The sequence below is a fragment of the Rhipicephalus microplus genome, chromosome 5 (assembly GCF_043290135.1).
Source record: "Rhipicephalus microplus isolate Deutch F79 chromosome 5, USDA_Rmic, whole genome shotgun sequence".
Classification (NCBI taxonomy): domain Eukaryota; kingdom Metazoa; phylum Arthropoda; class Arachnida; order Ixodida; family Ixodidae; genus Rhipicephalus; species Rhipicephalus microplus.
The window spans coordinates 26,346,521-26,367,500 of record NC_134704.1 but is presented as its reverse complement, the minus strand read 5'-3'; the positions used below and the strand labels follow the sequence as shown (position 1 = coordinate 26,367,500).

At 45.0% G+C, this 20,980-nt stretch overlaps 1 protein-coding gene across 2 annotated transcripts in view; it reads right to left on the bottom strand.

Moving 5' to 3' along the window:
- LOC142817694 (suppressor of lurcher protein 1-like) overlaps nt 1-20,980 on the bottom strand; it is a 413,217-nt gene that overhangs the window by 145,981 nt on the left and 246,256 nt on the right. The gene's annotated exons all lie outside the window — the stretch shown is intronic.

Genomic DNA, 20,980 nt, shown 5'->3' with positions numbered 1-20,980 from the left:
TCGATTGGCAATGTCAACGCACTACCATTCGTGGAATACGGAATTAGCAGAAGCACTTAAAGAGGGCAGCCAATGCTGCCTAAAGATTCGATTTTGAAATAGTGTACTAGAATAATATTATTCTAGTACATTATAGTTATGAAGCTTCCTAACTGATGGTGATGATGATGATGTCAGTGACGGTGGTGGTGATGATGTTTATTAGCATTGCATTTGAAACAAAGCATCATCAAACACTAGCTTGCCATGTTCGTTCCAATTCATCAAACCTTGATATAACAAACACGGCTATAACGAATGATCGGTTATAATGAATCATGGGTAAATGTTGAATGCAATTACCGTTAAAACGGTGTTGCGTATGTACGTTTGTAACTGATTCTTGGCACTAACGAAACTTTCTTCACGACAAAAAGACCGTGTTATGACGAGATTTGACTGAATACATTGCAAATATATTTATGGTGACGCCGAACCGGAGCGAAAACAGGTCTGTAAACGGCACAGGGCTGTAGCGGCAGTAATTTAGTGCGTTCTACTTAGCTGTGGTTATAAAGCGTTTGCTAGTTCTCAATGTTTAATAAAAAAAGTTTTCTCGGCGAATATATTGAGATCTCCCAAAGCGTTCCAAAGATAATTCACTTGTATACAACACTAAGAAAGGTCTGTACAAAAGTTGCTACAAGTATTCACGTTTTTGGTTGCACCGCATCCCGTCTAATAAAATCTGCCCGGGAAAACGCTGGCAATCTAATAACTGAAAAAAAAAGGAGAGATGTTAACCAAAGTGACGGCTTCCAAGTTCCTATTTTAGAATGGTTTCATTCTAAGCGCCCAGAAAGACAACGCGCAGAAGGAAATACAAGAAACTATTTTTTAGAAAGCATGCCACGGTATCAGAGGTCTTTGCAGTTGGAACTTGAATGCAGAGATGCCTGCAGCTATTCGAGCGCTTCCATTTTATGAGAGCTTCAGCGGCTGACATGTACAGAACTATTCCATTCTAAGACGGCCGTTGAGACATAAGAAGAGAGCGAGGAGATATTGTGCTACTGATTTGGCATGCAGTTGACACTTCTTCTATGAAAACGAAGGCTTTCTCACAGAGCATTGGTGGTTCAGGAGGATGCCAGTAACACCCCGCCAGTACAGCATAGAACATGATTTCTCATAATGTGCTCTTTAGTATTGAGCAAAAGAAACGAGATATTGATATCGTTTGAAGCATATCAAGAGACAGTTGTGCAACGTTTTCAACCACGACGCATCATAACTTACATTTCATTGCTATGCCTTTCTGACTCTTCCCTCTTTCCTTTTTATTATTAACACTTTCCACCATCCCAGGTGTAGGGTAGTCAATCCCGAGCCAAAGACTGGTTAACCTCCCTGCCTTTCCTCACCATTTCTGTCTTTCTCTACATGAGGCGAACTGGGCGTATTTTCTCAATACCCAAGATTATAATTTATATTCTCAATCTTAATCAAGTCCTGGATAAATGCTGATTATATCCAGGAAACTAGGCGAAAAATGTCCTGTTTCCTGAACATATCTAGCACTTTAGGCGGGACCTAATTAAGTGTGATCATACTATGCAATTATACACGTTGTACACTCTGCATTACTGCAAACTAATACAGAACGTTACCCCGTCAGTGCATAAAGAACAAGTAACGGGAAAAATACTCAGTCTAACTAACAGCAATAATTAACTACGTATATACCCCTGAAAAGTATACTTTGTGAAGCTTCATAAACTTTTTTCCAACCAGCAACCAGTTTTCTGATGTTACCAGAAAAAGAAACGCTTGTTTCTCAGCTGTTGCTTTCCTGCGTCGACCGTATTGATTCCCGCTATTATCAGCATTTCTTTTTTCTTTTTCTTTTACTTTTTTTGTCCCCGGGCTTTGAAAGTTCAAGCCCAGCAACTACGCAGCCCGACTTTGCACCGACGATCAGACGCAGGTCTGCGTCGAGAGTTTTCTATTTATTTGCAACTGCAACACACACGCGAGTCACGACAGCCCGGCTCCCAAATAAAACAAGATAATAAAGTGAGAGAGAGAGAAGAAAGAAGCGACTTTCGACTCTCAAAGTACTCGTACAGCTTTTGCAGACAGCCACGCGACTCTGATTAGCCGGCGCAACAACTGCGACTCCATCAACGCTGCACGTTTTTCCAGAGAGAGAGAAAGAAAGAAAGAGAGAGAGAAAAAAGAGAGAGATAAAAAAGAGAGAGAGAAAATCGGGGCTAGAAGAGCGCGTGCAACGCTGTCGGAGCGCGCGAACGCCAGATGGCGTGCGCTCTCGATATTGCATCAACGCTTGTTTCTGCTTCGGCAATGCGAGCGGCGCCTGGGAGCGCGCCAAGCACCACGAGAGATCGTAGTAGCAAGTGAGAACCAAGGGGCTTTCGTTAAAAGAAAGCAGAAAAAAACAGATAGAAAAGAAAGAAATAGAGAAAGAAAGGCAGGACTTAGCCTTCTCTTGTTTACCGTTCTCTGCTTCCGTTCTCCAAGGACTCTCTCGCCCGTAGGACTGAAGCTTTGAGGACCGCGCGGCGCCTCATCGCGAATGCGGCACGAACGAAAGGACAATGTAGTATAGTGGTATCGTTTTCTCTCATCCCCACATATTTTCTCCCTCTTTTCTAGCTTTATCGCGTTCGTTGTATCTGCTTCCTCTGTACACCTCGCGTTTATGATTGTTCCAGATGCGCCCCGTGTTCATCTGGTCGAGGCCGGCTCGAACACGGAGCGGTGATAAAAAAAAAAAAAAAAACAGGAGAATTGAGCGCCCAACGAACAAGTTTTATTATTGCGACTGCCTCGCTTACTCGCACCTTTTTCCTTTTTGCAGTTTATTTTTCTTTTTCAAAATGAACGATAATAAGCCTGGGTGGAGATGAAACACTAGTGATATGTCTGTGTTTTTGACACAACCGATAATGGCATTTCGTTTACCTTCAAGAATACCGCAACGGATCGACTCTTTCTCTCTATACTCATGCACACGCTCTTTTGGTTCGTAGGACACCCATGCAAGTGGTGTCCGTGCAGGAACGCGTGAACGAACAGCTAGTCCTTCAATGTTTGCGAAGGAAGGAGGAAAGAAGAGGAGGAAGGGAAACTGGCACGATAGCTTACACTGCGGAAAGGGAAGTCAAAAGAGAGAGAAAGCGGGACCGCGGGGAAACACACACACACACACACACACACACACGCACGCACGCACACACACACACACACACACACACACACACACACACACACACACACACACACACACACACACACACACACGCACGCACGCACGCACACACACACACACACACACACACACACACACACACACACACACACACACACACACACACACACAAACACACACACACACACACACACAGTGTATTGAGATTGGCCGACGGATGCTTGCAAATCCCTCCTTCACATTCATCAGCAATAAATTTTCGGGATGACGTCCTAAAATGGTTACTGCCGTCAGTGGTCTGTGGTAAACTCGTGCATGAGTGGCTTCTGAAACTTTCTTCCAACATTTACACACCCAGTACAAAAGGCGAAGGACCTTGTCACAATAACCCAAATGTTCGCGGTTTTCTGCGGAAAAATAGAAGTAGAGGGCCTATTGTGCTTATGCACATATGAAACGTGGGCTGTAAACGAATATTTTATTTTAGAGTAAATTATGAACCTTGGAAGAAGACATCAGCTACGAACCCGTCCGCCGACACGACAACCGCTTTGTCACGTCATTTGTGACATCATGTACTGAGTGGAGCGGAGCCGTCGCCTTCTGCCAAGGTATCAGCCACGGCAAATCGCTGGATTTTGATGCCAAACCGAGGAAAGACGCAACAGCTCAGTTTCGAGGGCAGCCGACCACACATCAAAGTCGTTTACCGCAACGCAGACGCTCGCTCTGTAAGCAGCTCGCTTCGTCACGGCTTGGGAGTGTGCCAATTTCGCCCATCTCTCAAACCACTTGCACGTTTGTGAACAAAAAAAGCGTTCAATAATACGTTGAACATTTGACCAAATGCGCAGAATTTTCGCTAGATTGTTAGTGACCGCATGCGGATCAACCCACATAACATGCCCCGCCGCGGTAGTCTAGTGGCTAAGGTACTCGGCTGCTGAACCGCAGTTCACGGGATCGAATCCCGGCTGCGGCGACTGCATTTACGATGGAGGCGGAAATGTTGTAGGCCCGTGTGCTCAGCTTTGGGTGCACGTTAAAGAACCCCAGGTGGTCGAAATTTCCGGAGCCACCCATTACGGCGTCTCTCATAATCATATGGTGGTTTTGGGACGTTAAACTCCACAAATAAATTAAATCAACCCCACGTAAAATGATAATCGAAGATAGGGTGCCATGACTTCGTATTCGTATTAAAAAGATTCTCTTTCTCTTGATAACACGTGACAATACGTCAGTAGGTTCTCCACGACACACTTGGATCGTTTTATTTATTTATTTTTCCGAATGCGGACGACGAAAAATGGTTGCGCGCAATGTGGGCCCACCACGCCGGCTTCTCTCTCTCAGTTCTTCTTGTTCTCAATTCGGCCCAACGAAAATCCTGCGCCCGAGGGCCTAAAACTCCGGGTGGACAAGTGGCCGTCATTAGCGCCCCCTGGAGAGCATGAAAGGGGGCTTAGAAGAGGACATTCTTAAAGGGCCAGTAAGGATCAAAGTTATCGTCGCTCGTAAAGTCGGGACAACTCCTCGGGACTTTATTGCACGCCCTTCAAGACCAGTCGGGGCCACAGAGGGCGTTAGCGTCGTTCCTTCGGTCTGATCCAAAGCTTGCAACGTCTTCGAAGCCGCAGCTGGTATCAATTTATCGGTTACCTGGGCAGCGAGCCGAATAACTCATAAAAAAGGATTCCAGATTGACCAGTCTATATAAAAGTGTCTTTCTTTACTCGATTCAAGTTGCTGAAGTATGTGTATCTTTTAGTCACTGGTCATTATTTTTCGTTTACCCATTCGATCAGCCCACGTGCTCGAATCTATGTTTCTGGGGCTAGGTTCACCACGTTCAGTAACTTATTATTCACTTAAGGATTCGAACCTCGTCCTTTTGCTGCGCTATCCTCATACGCCTGAACATAGCGAGAAGATACATAGGGTGAAAAGACCAGGACATACGTACCTGTCCTGTCCTGGTGTGTCTGCTTAACGCAGCAAAAGAACGATTTGATACCTTCTGAATACCTGCCGAGGCCTTACTTATTGAACACTGATTTAAAAGCTTTGCCAGTGTCACAAAATAATAATAATAATAATAATAATAATAATAATAATAATAATAATAATAATAATAATAATAATAATAATAATAATAAATTAATAGCGAATGAGGGAATATTATATCCCTCAACCACCACATGATTGTGTGAGACGCCGCAGCTGAGGGCCCTTGGAATTTTCACCACCACTATTTGCAATTGAAGATCTGTTGAGCGGTCCGACCAGTGCGTAGAGAATTAATGACGCATGCTGCTATACGTTGGGTAATGCCAAGCGTCTTCGCAATACAACAGAAGACGTGTACAGGTGAATATTTAGCTGCTCTTACGCTTAGGTATCAGTCACCATTTTTATTTTGAAAAGTTGCTAACAGATCAGTGAGTGCAAGTTATGTGCCCCCACATCAGTCTTGTCTGCATGCCCGTATATGTAGAACTTCAGAATCTTCGCGTGATTAGAAACGACTCACTACAGCAAAGCAACTGAATAATTATGAAATTCTCGGGGTGAAGCATATACCTTCTATAAATTAGAACTTCCGTACTTGCTTCGAATCTGTGCGCAACAAGGTAATCAAAATGGATCACAAGATAGATGAGAGTATGGTATCGCTATCTAAGAGGCCTTTCAAGATTATTTACTAGGCTCAGACACCAGGTTTGAACATATCCGAAATAAAATGAACAAAATGAAGAAAATGTCTGGGTTATTTGCGCACCACTTAAAGAACGAGAACAAGACATGAACGGACACAAACTATGACATCGCGATAGTGTTAATTTCTTGTCCTGACTATTTTAGTTTCGTGGTACGTTGGTAACCCCACCGTACATATTTATCATCAGGCCCAACGCCGCCATTACGCTTCTAAAATATTTCGATGTACAGCGAGGCTTATGTATCACGAACCTTATCGATAATTAACCAACAGTAACATTATTCACTGTATCTTATATAAGCTTAGTGTTTATTCGGCTCATCTACCACTATGCAGTCTCAAGATCATTTCGTTAGGAGTGATGAATGTTTAGATGAATAGGTAATGACTTGTTAGCGCTTAGATCACGTTTTCTTTTTACGGAATAAATTATGAAAATTTTTTCGTGACGCCTATTAGATTAGTTTCGAGATAAGATGCAAATATATACAGCAGACCTCTCAAAGTAGAGTTATATACAAAGTATATACCGTATTCAGAAATTAGACGTACACAATTAGGACATGAGCACGCGCTCAAGAATAACTTATGTTAGTTCAGGAGTGTAGATTACGCAGAGCGAGGCACACACGAATATAGAGCATAGAAAAGTAAGCGAAGCAACGAAGTTATGTTTGTCCTGCCGACGCCGTAGTTAATGAACATTCCCCGGCTGGCAACTCCCGAAAGCGAGTCGGGAAAAGGCTGACGGGAACACACGACAAGCCTAAAGCGCACCGATTAATCCCAGACACGCTGCAACCGAAGACGTACTTACCGGCATCGCAAAGGAAAAACGTGAGCCGGGATAGCAACAGAGCCGAGGCCGAAAGAGGAGTCCCCCAAAATTGAAAAGCGTGGTACATTCCTGAGGCGCAATATCGGGGACGCCTTAAGCAAGCGAGCCATACATTACGCGCGTCATGCCGGTCAAGAGCGTTAGCGAGAGCCGCGGTAAAAAAAAAAAAAAATCGAGAAATCCTCGCTTTCTTGCTCACTTCCTTCGTAGAGAGAGACACACAGAGAGCGAGAGAGGGTGGACAGAAAGAGAGAGAGAGAACCGAGGCCACGTATTACGGCGCTTATAAGGAAATGTGGTTCTGGGGGAATGAACAGGCTGACGTGTTTACCAGCCCGGTGTGCCGGAGAATGGCGAACCAAAAAAGATAAAGTAGCTTGTCTACACAAGAGAGATTTCTGCGCTCAATATCCACCACCGGAGCCAGCGCGAACGCTGGCGCAGTGAGCTTAATTGCGAGCCATGTGGCCGCCTAATTACTGGATACCCATCGATGCCCGACGGGTATAACCGGTACGCCGCCTCCGTGGTGCAGGATGTTAGGATAGACTAACCACATTCCGATATGGATACACCGAATACCAACCTCCTTCTCCTCCGCATAGTGCACATATGCATATGAAGGTACGCAAACAAACACAAACACACGGAGCACTTGTCCTAATTCTCTCTTTACATATTTCTGAAGGTTAAATTAGTCGCGCTCTCAAAGAAATTAGTTTTCCACTGCCTCAATTCAAAACAGGCGCCACCCTTCGAGGAAGCTGTTTCAAAATAATTCGGATTTTCTTCCTTTTTGTTCTATGACAGTCGTGATGTGGAGAGGATTCCTTCGACCATTAGAAAAAAAATTACGGAAATAATGACTTGCAACATTGAAAATGACAGCGCCTACATGCGCCGCCGGTTCTCCCGCAGGTTTTAAGGTAATGTCCACGCACTCTACTCTGCGCGAAAAAATCAATGAATTACGACAGGTATTTCTGCATATGCTCTCGCTGGTAGGGCACGTTTTTTTCGGCACGTGCGGTAAATGCGCGTTCTTGTAGGCACGCACGATTGTAAATCGTTTCCTCAGATCGTGCACGTGGAAGGTGCCGGCTTCCGCACAAAATTGACAGACTGGCACAGGGAACAGTGCATATGATTTGAAGAACAAATGAAAGAGCGCAACGAAAATAGACTAAAAGTACACTGAAACATAGATTTTCCTAAAATTAACTAGAGGGGACTCTGTCGCTGCGATCGTTTAGCGGCGATGGGAATGATGGGTAGTACACACATTTGCCTAGTCTTTGTACTTGCGGGCGGCGAATCGTACTTGCGGCTTCGTTTATAGCTGTGTTTCGGTTTTGTTTTGAAAGAAAGATTCAACCCTTTTGAACTTAGCGGCCCGATTTGGGAAGGTAAGTCTAAAAGAATAATGTGGTGGAGCACAACCACTGAACATTTGCTGATTTTTGTTTCGTGAGAAAACAGCTCCAAGCCACACGAACGCACACGGAGCCAAAAGCAGGCCATAAGTACGAAGCTTAGACAAATGTGGGTACTACAAATCATTCCCATGCTCGCTGAAGCACCATGCGTTGCAGCTCCCATAAACACTAATGCCAGAGTTCCCTCTAGTGTATAATAGGAAACTCTATACACTAAAACGGTGGTAACATGAATATACGGAAGAAGCCGTTTCTGAGCCGTTAATAAAAGAAAAAGGTTTTCTAAAAAAACAGAAATGGCGTACAGGGGCAAGTGCAGCGTTTCTGAGCACTGGACCAATTATCATGTGAAGGGCCACGAGAACGTGATAACGAATGGTAGTGCCGGAACATGAATATGGGTAGGTACTATTTTTACGTGCTCGTTGCAACTTCATCAAGCGTACAGCAACAACGTAAACGTCTTGACTGTGTTTGCAACAAATTATGATACTATCGCACAGCATTTGTCGTGAATCAGTTGGACTGCAGCGTCGAAAAAAGTGCGTCGTTGTTTGCAAACTTCCCATGAGCGGATTAGCACGGACTACTTTTGCTGTAGCAACATAGTTTTGTTATTTAGGCGTCCGCAGATATGCGGCAGACGACCAACAAACGATGTTGGAAAACTTCTGGAGCTGAACGAGCCAAAACCAAGATATTGTTACGTGGATGACGAGTCGCTTGCACCGTAGACTATTTACAAGATATGTTTACTACAGCAGTCAACCACCTGGTCGGTTAAGCTTCGAGTGGCGAGCCACGAGATATATTTGTTCTCTTCGTGGGGTCGTTCTTAGTTAAAGGGGCTGGCATTATGCGCGGAGGAATACGGTTACGTGGCCCGCTTTAGTGAAGGGCTCCGGAAATTCCGTATACTCGACGTTCTTTAACGTGTGCCTATATCTAATTACACGATCCTTTAGCGTTTAGCCTCTGCCGAAATGCGACCGCCGTGGCTTGAACCAAACCTGCGACCTGTGGGTTTGCAGCTAAGCACCTTAACGACTGCGCCACTAGCTTACAAGTGATGTTTAAAACATGGTGGGCTAGACGCGTTCCGGCTCGAGCGATCATTTCCGTCGTCCTTAGAACACAACAACACGTCTTCCTAGATTCACCTCGGTCACTCCGAAAGCGCCGTCATTAGGGATGCGATTTGAACATTCCCATTCAAATAGTTAGGGAGAGGAGCAGGCAAAGAGTGCAGGGCGCATTGTATTTACAAGGACTCAACGAGGCAGAATAGGGAACACAAATAGCGAAAACTATACTGTGCGCGCTTTCAAGCGTTGTTTTTTTTTTTGCCTTTGAATTGCGTCCGCGTGCGACAGAGGGAAGAGTGTCTGAAACGCGTGCTATAACCGATTTCACATTGCGAGACACGCATCTTAACAATCAACGTTACAAACTGGGTCTGCTACGAAGAAAGAGGGTGAGAGAGAGAGGCACTTCCTCTAGGGATTAGAACTCGCAGCGAAGGAGGCTTGTGCTCGACAGCGCCACTCGAGTGCGCAGGCAATCAAGCTGAACCTGTCTAGGAGAACGAGCGGATGCTTGGTAGAGCAGCTCCCTCGAAACGCGCGGTCAGAGCAGCAAATTGGTTCGAACGGAACGGACCGAAAACTTGAAGCGAAGCTGCTGGTCCCCGAAGAATACTTCGCCCAGGAATTAGACCTCTATGAAGTTCTAGCTGCGAAGCTGGCGAGAACGCGTTTCTTTTACTCATTCGTGTATTTTCGTTTTGAACGCCTGTAAAACGACTGCAACCTATTTTCTCCTAAGCAGACGCCATTTCTCGGCATCTGTTCTCTCAGTTCACTCGTAACGTGAACGACGAAATAAAATTAGTTCAGTTTCGTTCTAGGTTTAAGGTCGGAACATTCTTCCGGGACGTGAATTAACGAAAGTCTTTCGGAGATGTTTCTAATTAAGTCTGTCTAGTCTCGTTGCCAGTCGCGTTTATCAAAAAAATGAGATGATTCGCAGAAACTCGCAGCCAAACGACCGTCTTTCTTTTTATCTCGTTCCGCTAACGATGTCTCGTGTTAACCATAACGCGAGGCAGAAACGTTAGTGTGTTTTAGTTCCTTTTACAAAAGTAGTATTGGTATACTAATATGCACGTCTCTAACAATTTTCGATCGTATGCCTAAACACGACAATGCGATGCCGAGTGCCCGCAGTAAGTGTTTCGCAAGTTAACGTAGCAACGCTTTTTCTCGCTTTGCTGCTCTACCACTGTGCAAGAGAAGAATAAACCTTATAGATCTACCGATTCAAAAATGAAGAAAAAGGTAAGAAAAAAAATTGCCCGCAGCTTCCCTCGGGGGAACACTGAGGAGGATGCGGACCATATAATTGGTTAACGGGGTGTTAAAGTGCGACTTACTTGGGTCGATGGCTAAATTGGTTAACGTGGTTGTGAAATGGGGTGTTAAATTGCGACTTACTTGGGTCGATGGCTAAATTGGTTAACGTGGTTGTAGGAGGGGGTGTTAAATGAGTGAACACGTACACACGTATGCGAAAGGGCGGCGCTGGTCGAAGGGACGTCGATCATTGTGTTTGTGGATTCGTTGGAATTCATTTCACCGCGACCTTGGACGTCGACGCGCCGTACAAACCAACCGACGAGCGGCAACTGGGCGAGCGAGCGCCGACCTTGAGTATATATACAGCACGACGGCGCATGCACTGTCAGCTGTCGAATGTTCTCGAAGCGCGACGCCACATGCGCGTCCACTGGAGAATCAGGAGAATTGGAGATGTCGAACGCGGTGTGTAGAGGAGGAAGGGTGCACAGATGGTGGAGGAGTGAAGCGCGCGCGGTGTGTAGAGGAGGAAGGGATGCACAGATGGTGGAAGAGTGGGCGACGGCGCGACGGCGCATGCGCGCGCGTCAGCTGTCGAATGTTCGAGAAGCGGTGCGGACGGCGCGGACGGCGCGGACGGCGCACTACAAGGCGCGAGTATAAGATGCTCCGCATCTAAAAATTAGATAACCAACAACTGGTAGATTCGTCACAGCTTAGTGCCGCCGGCTTCACTGACTATAGGCAGGGACAATCAGAGCTTTTAATTCATACCAATGGCTAAACTCCACCAATGACCCGTTGTTTCAATGCAGTGAGGCAGTAATTGGTATGAAATGTGGCTGTAGTCCGCTGATTGACCTGCTATTCTTGGAATACGAAACTAAGGAGCGTGAACTTTATATCCACATGACGAACAGTAGAAGAAGATGAATGAAAAATCTTTTAATAAGACAATTATAACTCTCTGAGCTTGTAATTATTCTCACTATATTTTAGCAGGCTATTGGCACTTTCATTCACGCTTATTTATTTTGTTAGCTTAATCCGTAAGCTTCAGTGAATCTTTATTTATATAAGTCACATTTTGTTTTTTTTTTGGCGTGTCCTATAAGTTTGTGGGTTTATGCCCATGGGTCAACATTGGAGTTTGATGCAAAGATTTGAATGTAGAACAACAAGCAAACTACTCTGTAAATGACAACGAGGTTGAAAATACAATCCATGGCCTGAAGCTCTCCAACAGCTGCCTCAAGAGATTGACTGATTCATTGCGCAGGCTTAACAAATCAAGGAAGCACTAGGAGGGCTACGAGAGAGGGCTTCGTGAGGGGCAAAACGTTTATTCAAAGCGGGGCGAACTAAATTGTTTTGAGTTACGTCTCCGCGAAATCACGGCTGCTGAGGTCGGAAGTCGAGCTCTCTACCTTAATTTCTGCAATGAAACTCCGCAGCCATCACGTCATCATTACGTACAGGGAAAAACACAAAAAAACAACGACATCAACAACATTTGCCGTGCCTAATGTATAAGTAGCGTAGTGGAACAGTTAAAAAAAAACACAAGTAAGCACTTACATCTACAGGTCATGCGTCAAACATGTTTTGTGTAAGTATAAGCAGACAACGGGGGCGATGCGAACAGTGTTTACACTCTTGATTGAAAGAAAACACCGGAGATTGCTCTCAGGTGTGCAGAGATACATGCTTGATTATTGCATAGGCATTGTCCATAAGTTCAGATTCAGTGACCTTTCGACCATTACATCCATCGTCGTCTTATTCTGGAGTTCGCTTTTCGAGGCCATACGTTTTTAGTCGCAGGCAGACCCCAAGTCACACTACAAACTGCGTTTCATTGATCAGAAAGGGGACGAAACATAGTTAATAATGTCATGGTAAATAGGATAATAATTTCATTTCTGAACTTGCGGCTATTTACTTGATATTGCGTTGAATAATAAAGTGAAAAGCAGCAACCGAAGACAGCTAACGAACACTGTTTCACTCTTATTTCAATCTAAATAAATAAAAATAAAGTAAGGCTAACCTTTCTCACACTTAAACTGAGAATAAGCCCACAGTCTTACATGGTATTCACTGTTTCACATTCGCTAGCCTTAATTGCGCAGTGATAAGTAAATTACATCTTACAGAATAAAATACTGGTTTTCTTATTGTGTATATTTTTTCTGCTAAATTATTCCAGGCCACATCACGATGGGCTCGTACAACATTAAAGCCCGTGTTTTAGATCTCGTTAAACGTTAGATATACCTACAGACGTTTTACATTCTTTTTAGCTTCTCTTCCTGCACGATATATCTCATAAAATATAACTTGATTTCTCATGTCTCAAAGCGGGAGGGTGATGTTAAACCGTATATGTAGTTATTTATGAATGCAGAAGATTGCATCAGGTCTCTTTCTTGTGTAAGGTATGTATATAACACGTTTTTCTGTTTTCTTTTTTTCCCAGGACATGATCTTTACGCAAAACAATGTGACAGTATTAAGGGAAAAAGTGTATCATACTGTGATGCCCAGTACGAGGTGTATAATATTGTGATAATGTTGTGACGCCCTTCAGCTGCTGCCATTGTTCACAAAGGGGGTGAAGGATCCCTCAAGCCGTCATTACGGCTTTTCCCTCCACCTCCTGTTACACTGTATTGTGACGAATCAAATATATCGCATCAAATCAAATGTTCCTTACAAAGTAGTTCAAAACATAAGCCTACCCTTACTTCGAAACGGATAAATGTCATGCGATCTTCGACGGTACAAATACACCGTTATTTTTTCTTTAGAAGTAAACGAAGTTCATCAGAAAGCTGGGTAACATGCAAGCAAGCTTTGGGCCCGGTCAGGTTTAGGTTATTAGTGCAGAGCAAACCAACCGTAGTTAATTTTTACAATCCTTGCTTTCAGTGAACAGGAAATGATTCTCCATTTGTTTATCTCCCGCCTACCAACCCTATAGCTCATCCACTGCCAAAGCCCATGAGAATTGAATATTTGACAATGTTACTGGCTTGAACTCAATTTGAATGCATTCATAAAAATAAAATAAAAGGAAGGAGAGGAAGAAGAAACTACGTATGAAGAAAGACTGGCTTATGCACAGTCAGGCAGGAAGAGAATATAATAAAAACCGGAAACTCAATTATTGAGCACAAGGCTGCACGCGCGATAGCAGGGACTGTTATTTCAATGGAGCGACGCGCAGGCATATAAGATATGGGAAGGGATGCAAATAATAAAAACAAAGTGGGCCAACAGAATAACGAACCATGAAAGGAATTGGCTGGGCGGCTTTTAACAAAATTTCGGGAAAGAAAAAAAAAAGTTTTTCTTTTATTTCTCGAGGCCGCGGAGAGCCGGCGAAAGTTCCAACACGCAATTCCACGTGTCCATTAATTTTCTCGCGGTCCAACGCGTGCTTATAGGGTTCCCGCCATCCGTGGTTTAAGCAACGGTGACAGCAGCGCGACAGCCACCGGAGCGCCCTCCTGCCCACCTAGCGGCGAAAAAAATAAACGAGACGCTTACGCAACGAAGAACAAAAATGCGCACGAACGACTCGCGTCCCTAAAACTGTGCAGGGCGGATGGAAACACCGGCGTATCAGATCCGCTACAAAAATGAATAGAGAAAATCGAGAAAGCATCTTCATTGGCCAGAGGGCAGCCAATACCGACAGCCGGTGACGCAACATCCGAGCGGCTGACCAATCGGAAGCCGCTACATCTTTTGTTTAGGATTCATACGTGCTCCGTGATCTAAGACGAGATATAGGCAAACGCCGATCCCGTAGCTTTCTCTGCGGTGAACTCTTTTAGCGTGTTAGTAGAGAGGGTTCTCACGAGCCTGCAGGAATCATTGTCTCCATGAAAAGTTTGCAATCTTTGCCCAACTATGCTGTCACTTTTCCTAATGTCCATTCATTTTATTACATTTTTAGATGGTTACATTAAAGCAAACATCATCAGCGCAGCATGCTACTAGAAGAGGAGAGCCTTCGGTGTTTGCTGTTTGATTTTATACTTGTGGTGGCTTGATAGAGAAGAGCGCACATTTAAATAGAAGCTAGTCGTACCGTTAGTAGACGAAAAAAAATAAAAATAAAAAGATAGATGCAGAAAGACAGACATGTATTCACTGATATAGATGACTATGCGTTAGCTATTAAGCAATGAATTCAACCTAATCGCGTCTGCAGAAAAATTTAGGTTGTGTGCTTAATACTCACCAAAAAAACGTCTGGTCAAATGTCTCTGTGTGAAACGAGAAGCTCTATAGGATCTCGAAAAAAAAAAAGAAAAGCGAGTGACATTTCTTGACAGCTCTCAAAAAGCAAACAGAGAAACTTATAGCTTTGATTTGATTTGCGATTTCGCATAATGTCCGTTTTTTTTTTCATTTCTCGATTCAAGCGCAATGTCTGGAAGGGCGAGCGTATTTCGTGCGTAATAAAAAAAAGGCTTCCCGTCTCTTGCGTACTGCGTTCGCACAACGTGACGTCAACGAGAGCGAAATAAAGCCGTGTTTTATTGGTTGTTACGCTCGCCTCAGCAAATCTGCGGCGTTTATGCACGCAGCACGACCCAGCCTGTCGCTCAAAAAAAAAAAAGTAACAAAAAAGGTTACGCGGTAAATATCTGAAAGTGTCATACAATGTAGCACACGGCTGGAGTCCGCGTTTATCTTCGCACGCCGGCGAGGGTGTTGCGTTGTCCTCAAATAAAAGGCGCCTCATTTATCGCCCCCAATTTTACCCCTGCTTAGTACTAGCTCGTCTCAAACAACACACAGTGGTGTGATTTGATGCAAGCCCGCGTGTCAGAGAATGTTACTAGATATTTCGTAACCAACGGCGTGTCGCGGAGAGCGACGACTTCTAAGCTAAAGAGAAAAGAAAGGTCGCGTTTATCACTTGACGCGACGCTGCATTTCGAATGAGTTTACTGCGGCAGTACTATATTCAGTGCGCATGCAAACACAGCGAATCGGCCAGGAGATAAAAAAATTAAAAGACAAACTACGATGTGTGCGATTGCGCGTTATAAGACGGGGGAGGCATATCTCTCAAGCACTGCGCTTGGCGCCCCCAACAAAGCAAAGCAAACGGAGGAGGCACCATTGCAGGGATTGTATATCATAACGGTAGCTCTCTCGAATTTCACGGCTTCGAGTGAAACGGCGCTCTGGCCGCAATAAAAGCGTGGGGCGACTCGGGGCCATAAATAGGGAGGCAGCTCGCGCTACTCGCCCACAATGTGAATCGAAATGAAAACCGAAGAGAACAAATAAACAAAAACAACGCGCCCGGAATCGAAGTAAGCATCGAAGCGAGAAAGAAGAGAGGGCTTCGCCGTCAGTGACGAAGCTATAAATATTCAGTCGAAGGCAGCATCAGCAGATTCGGTCACGAAGAAAAGGGGCTTTCATTTCCCCGATATGGTCGGGCATTTCGCTTCACTCGGAAGCAAAGGCTCTCTTTCTTTTTTTTCCCCTACTTTTCGTAGCGGACCATAAGCGCCAAGGAAAGGGGTAAGTGACATTTGGAAACAAATTTGCACCGGTCGTTGGAATGGGGATAAATGTAGGGCGTAAAAAAGGATGAACAAGACCGAATCGTTGTGGACAGAGAAAGGGGGGGGGGGAGCAGATATATTGATTCCTCGGTCATATCTCCTTTTGGCGCGGTCTATTATTAAGTATAGTGAGGCGGGCACGGCCAACGCGTTCTGGGTGCTTGCGTAGGCGAGACGTTCTTTGACGAAATTGAAGTCACACAATGGTCGTCGACGACGTCTTTATTCCCTTCACGAGGGGAGGCTGATGGGAAGGGTAGGATTCGGTTTGCTGACACTCTGGTGGGCACTGTGGGGCTCGGAAAGAAATAGAGAGATGCTTTAAGAAGATAAACAGTGTTGATGAACTCTTTGATACGTTCGACTTTTTAAAAAAGAACTTGTGCTCATTTGAGCGTCACCAAAGTATTTGAGTAAAGGCTGCATGTGCACTTGAGCCGGCATTGTTTTGAGACTAATATGCCAACATTACGGGTACCTTGAACTAATACACATATAGGTGTAATAATTCAAACTTACTGTTGATATTACAAGTGTTTTTATGCGTCAAAACGATCAAAGGCATGATATGATTATGGGATACGGTGTAGTGGAGGGCTAAGAAAGGTTTGACCATCTGGTGATCATTTAACATGCAGTGATCATCGCATAGCAAACGGGCCAGCAGCACTTCGCCTTAATCGGGATGCTAGCACCTCGTTCGAGATCGAACTCGTGACCTTCGGGTAAGCAACCAAGCCCCACCACCACTAAACCGACGTGGCAGACTCTGTACTTAATATTGAGTCTGCACCTCTATATACTGATTATATTCGTCCAATATGCTGTAGGCGTATCACTACTCATATATGCTTATTACTGTATTGCTTCGTTCTTGTCACTCAATACAATACTCTGTGTTACGGATGTGTCAAACATTCAAGTACGCGAAACAGCTCGCTTCATAGGGAGCTCCATAGAGACAAATACTGTATTCAGGTGCATTGGTTAATAATGTCACTATGCCACTATATTTCTGGTAAACTGCCAAAAAACGTACCTTGACAGGTCACGAGGAAAAAGCAAACTGAACTGAATACTTCAATATGTTGAATTATCATAATAAAATTTTATCACTCAACGTTATGATTAACGTTTTGTTAATTATCCTAACCCCAATTTCGAAACGATGCTTAGTGACAAGCCAGGTGTTGATCGGCTTGCATGCTCATCACTCAGAAATCGATACTGCTTGTTTATTCGTGAAAAAAACATTTCGTATAGTCATTTTACAAAGTCAAAATAATCTGCAAGCGCTTCTTTCTTGACGTTTAACCAGCTCGTCCCCTTTCTCGTGGCAATTCTCGCATTGACAGCGTCTTTCGCTGATCCTGTAGTTGAAACACGGAGCGAAGAAAAAACAAACTTACTAAAACATAAGCTGAACAGGCTCGGTTTGGCATTCGCGAACAGGACAGGAGCATACGCAGGGCCCGGATGTGGTATAGAATACAGCAGCGTGTGCTTGCTTTCTCTCTTTTTGTTTCTCTTTTTTGCCGGAACGCGGCGGTGTATTTTGTTCATTGCAGCTTCTCGTACCTCGTGATTGAGGTGGGCTCCGCTGTCGGCCCCGCGAGATAAAATACACAAACCTATTTCGAGAGCCCACACGTGCGCGAAATCATAACGCGCTTTCGATTACAGCGCGTGCGTTTGACCGGGAGAGAAGGGAGAGAAGGCGTTGCAAATTTACTCCTAGCCTTCCCGCTAGCGATCTTCTGGCGCTCAAGAGAGCTGCACACATGCTACGAAAAAAAAAAAAAATCCGGCGGGGAGCGAAAGAAACAAATTTGAGGCGCCAAGTTCACGAGTGTTTCGTAATGCCCCTCACTTTTCTGACACTTTCGCTTTGCGCCTAACGTCGACGACGGTGTTCTCGGTGATTACTTTGTTTGAACACCAGATGCGCGAAATCGTAGCGTGTCGCTTGTTCGTGACGTAGAAAAAAAACAAAACAAAAGATGTATACTGAAAAGAAAAAAATTATAATGCATTAGAAGAAACTCGCTCTATTAGTCACCAAAATGATTGGAGTCCTTGAAGTATTTACCAGATGGGAAGAAACTGTTTGTAGCGAGGAAGACAAAAATGAAAGAAAGGACAAAAATCCAGTTCGTTCTGATTTTACCTAAACGACAAAGAAAGAAAAAAAAACGAAAGAAAGAAGGGTATAAATGTATAAGTAAATAAGTAAATTATTAAATATTTATTTACCTGAATAAATAAAGAAATAAACGATTGAATATATTGACCTTTATCTGGCACAGTTCAGCTTTGCCGTCTCCAAAGAACATAATGCAACTCACGTTAAAATGCCCACAAGCGGAACAATATATTTTCCCGCCACGTCATTCTGCGGCCCCGCTTGAAAGAAATAATTTTACACCAAAGTTGATTGATTGATTTGTGGGGTTTAACGTCCCAAAACCACCATATGATTATGAGAGACGCCGTAGTGGAGGGCTCCGGAAATTTTGACGACCTGGGGTTCTTTAACGTGCACCCAAATCTGAGCACACGGGCCTCGACATTTCCGCCTCCATCGGAAATGCAGCCGCCGCAGCCGGGATTTGAACTCGCGACCTGCGGGTCAGCAGCCGAGTACCTTAGCCACTAGACCACCGCGGCGGGGCTACACCAAAGTTCCCGAACGCCAATTTGTCTTCAATTTGCTCGTCTCCACTTAGAGTCAGATTTGCTTGCTTCCTGAACACACAGGCGCACACTTTAAATAGGACAAAAAACAAACAAACAAACAGCGGGAGCACAAAATTATCTCGCATGAGCGCTGCTGGTTTCGCGTACACAAATTAACCTGGTCGTGTTATTTTTTTAAGACCGTAATAACATGATGCTTTCTCAGTTCCAATTCTTTCGTACAGTTTTACCATGGTCTTAGCACGGTCTCACCACGGTCGCCAAGGAAAAAAAACGACATTCCAGACTCCCTGTTTCACGGCTCCGTCCGGAGCATCAAACGACCCGGCTACTTTGACTCGCAAGCCAAACAGGCGTAACACATCTTCTCTCAAGCTGCCAGGTTACGCTGCTCGGCCGGTTCCTTCGTCGTTAGGGAGTAAAAACACGGCTCCGCTGTTACACCAGTGTCGGCGAAAGAGAGCAGTCATTTGTTTTTTCTCAGTCGCTTGATCAGCATGCGCCACAGTCATCTCCATCGTGCACGGAAAAGAAGGACCACTTACGACGCTTCTAACTTTGGCTCGCTGCAAGGCAAGCCACGGAGATCCTCTTAACCGGGACAACAAAGCATTGCACCGTCAGAGGAGCTCGTAATCACGGTCAAGCCAGAAACCGTTGCGTATAACGACCGTCCAGTTATACGCCCAGCGATCGAGTGCTTAAAAAAAAAAACACACGCACACACAAAAAACCCTTAAACGCTACAGCTCGCAAAAGCTATCAACAGACAAAAGAAGCCGAGTGAATCGTAAAAGGAACAAAACGAGCGAATGAATGAAAGGAGACTAAGGAAAGCGCAATGCAGAATGAATTCTTCCAATCGCACGTGTTTGTATGAGCGCCAGGTTTCTTCCGAGCCGTTAAACCTCGCGCCGCTATACTGGGTCATGCAGAGGTGGGATGCGTCTCTTCACGAGCGTTAGTCGAGTTCGCACCAGTGCTCGCGTGTTTGTGTTTCCGGCGTGCCCAGTGTGCGTGAGTTTGTTACGTACGCGCGGGCGTATCGATCGACGAAACCACGGCCGTCGATGCAGTTCGCATCGTCGTCGTCCTCCCATCACGCCTCATCAACGACGGCGATGCGCTGATGGCGTGTCCGAGGGCTGCCAGCAGTCCGTCGGTCGGTGAGGTGGCGGACGGCCGCGTCCTTTCCCCGTGCGGAGCCCGGTTTCCTCGCAAATCGCTCGCGGTATACGCTCCGTTGATTACCGCCGCTGTATAGCCCCCGTTCCGTTGCGGTTTCACCCGGTTTTCGCGGAGGATTCACTTCGCCAGGCCCGAGTGAACCGACACAGCCCACGCAACTCGTTCTTCCTCGACCATTGCGGAGATTGAGTGCCAATGAAGAAAAAGAAAAGTAAAGGAGCCGAGAACGGTTGTTCCGTGAAGCGGGCCACGTAGGAGAGGATGATGAACCGAAAGCCGTTTTCATCCCGAGCATGACTGGTCGAGGCAAATAAATGTGCCGCCACGGAGTCTGGACACTGCGCGGTGGCAGTTTCACGGTCTCTCGCCTCCCATATGTCTCAAATGAAGTTTACGATTTGTGAATTTTTTCTCTCTAATGGAGAGCGATTGACGCGACGCGTCCCGCGTAAGTCGGTTTTTGGGCTCAAGAGACGGGGACCATCCCTGAGCCGCTGTGACAAGCGCGGGAACCTCTTTCTTGCGTGAATTTTGCGAAGCTCACCGTTGGAAAATGAAACCGCGTACCTCCATCAAGAAGTTTATTAAAGATAGCTCAAAGTGCTTTCCCAGTCATCGGGGTAGCTAACGTGTGCCTATCATCGTTTTTGAGTCGTGAATGAAGAAGGGCTAAACGCTCCGATAGCACCACGTGCATGTGGAAGTCTGGCAGCAGTTCAATAGCTTTGACGGAATATGCCATAGTCGGTACACAGTTTTTCATAAAAGATTGCATGAAAGTTTCGGTGGGAATCAGAGGTAAGGCTGTTTGTTCTACGGAGATAGACAAAATAAGGGTGAGCGGTAAAGCTCAACGCATGATGAATGTACTACGTAAGAGCTGCGGGATAGAGACAGACAAGCGAGGAACACACACACACACACACACACACACACA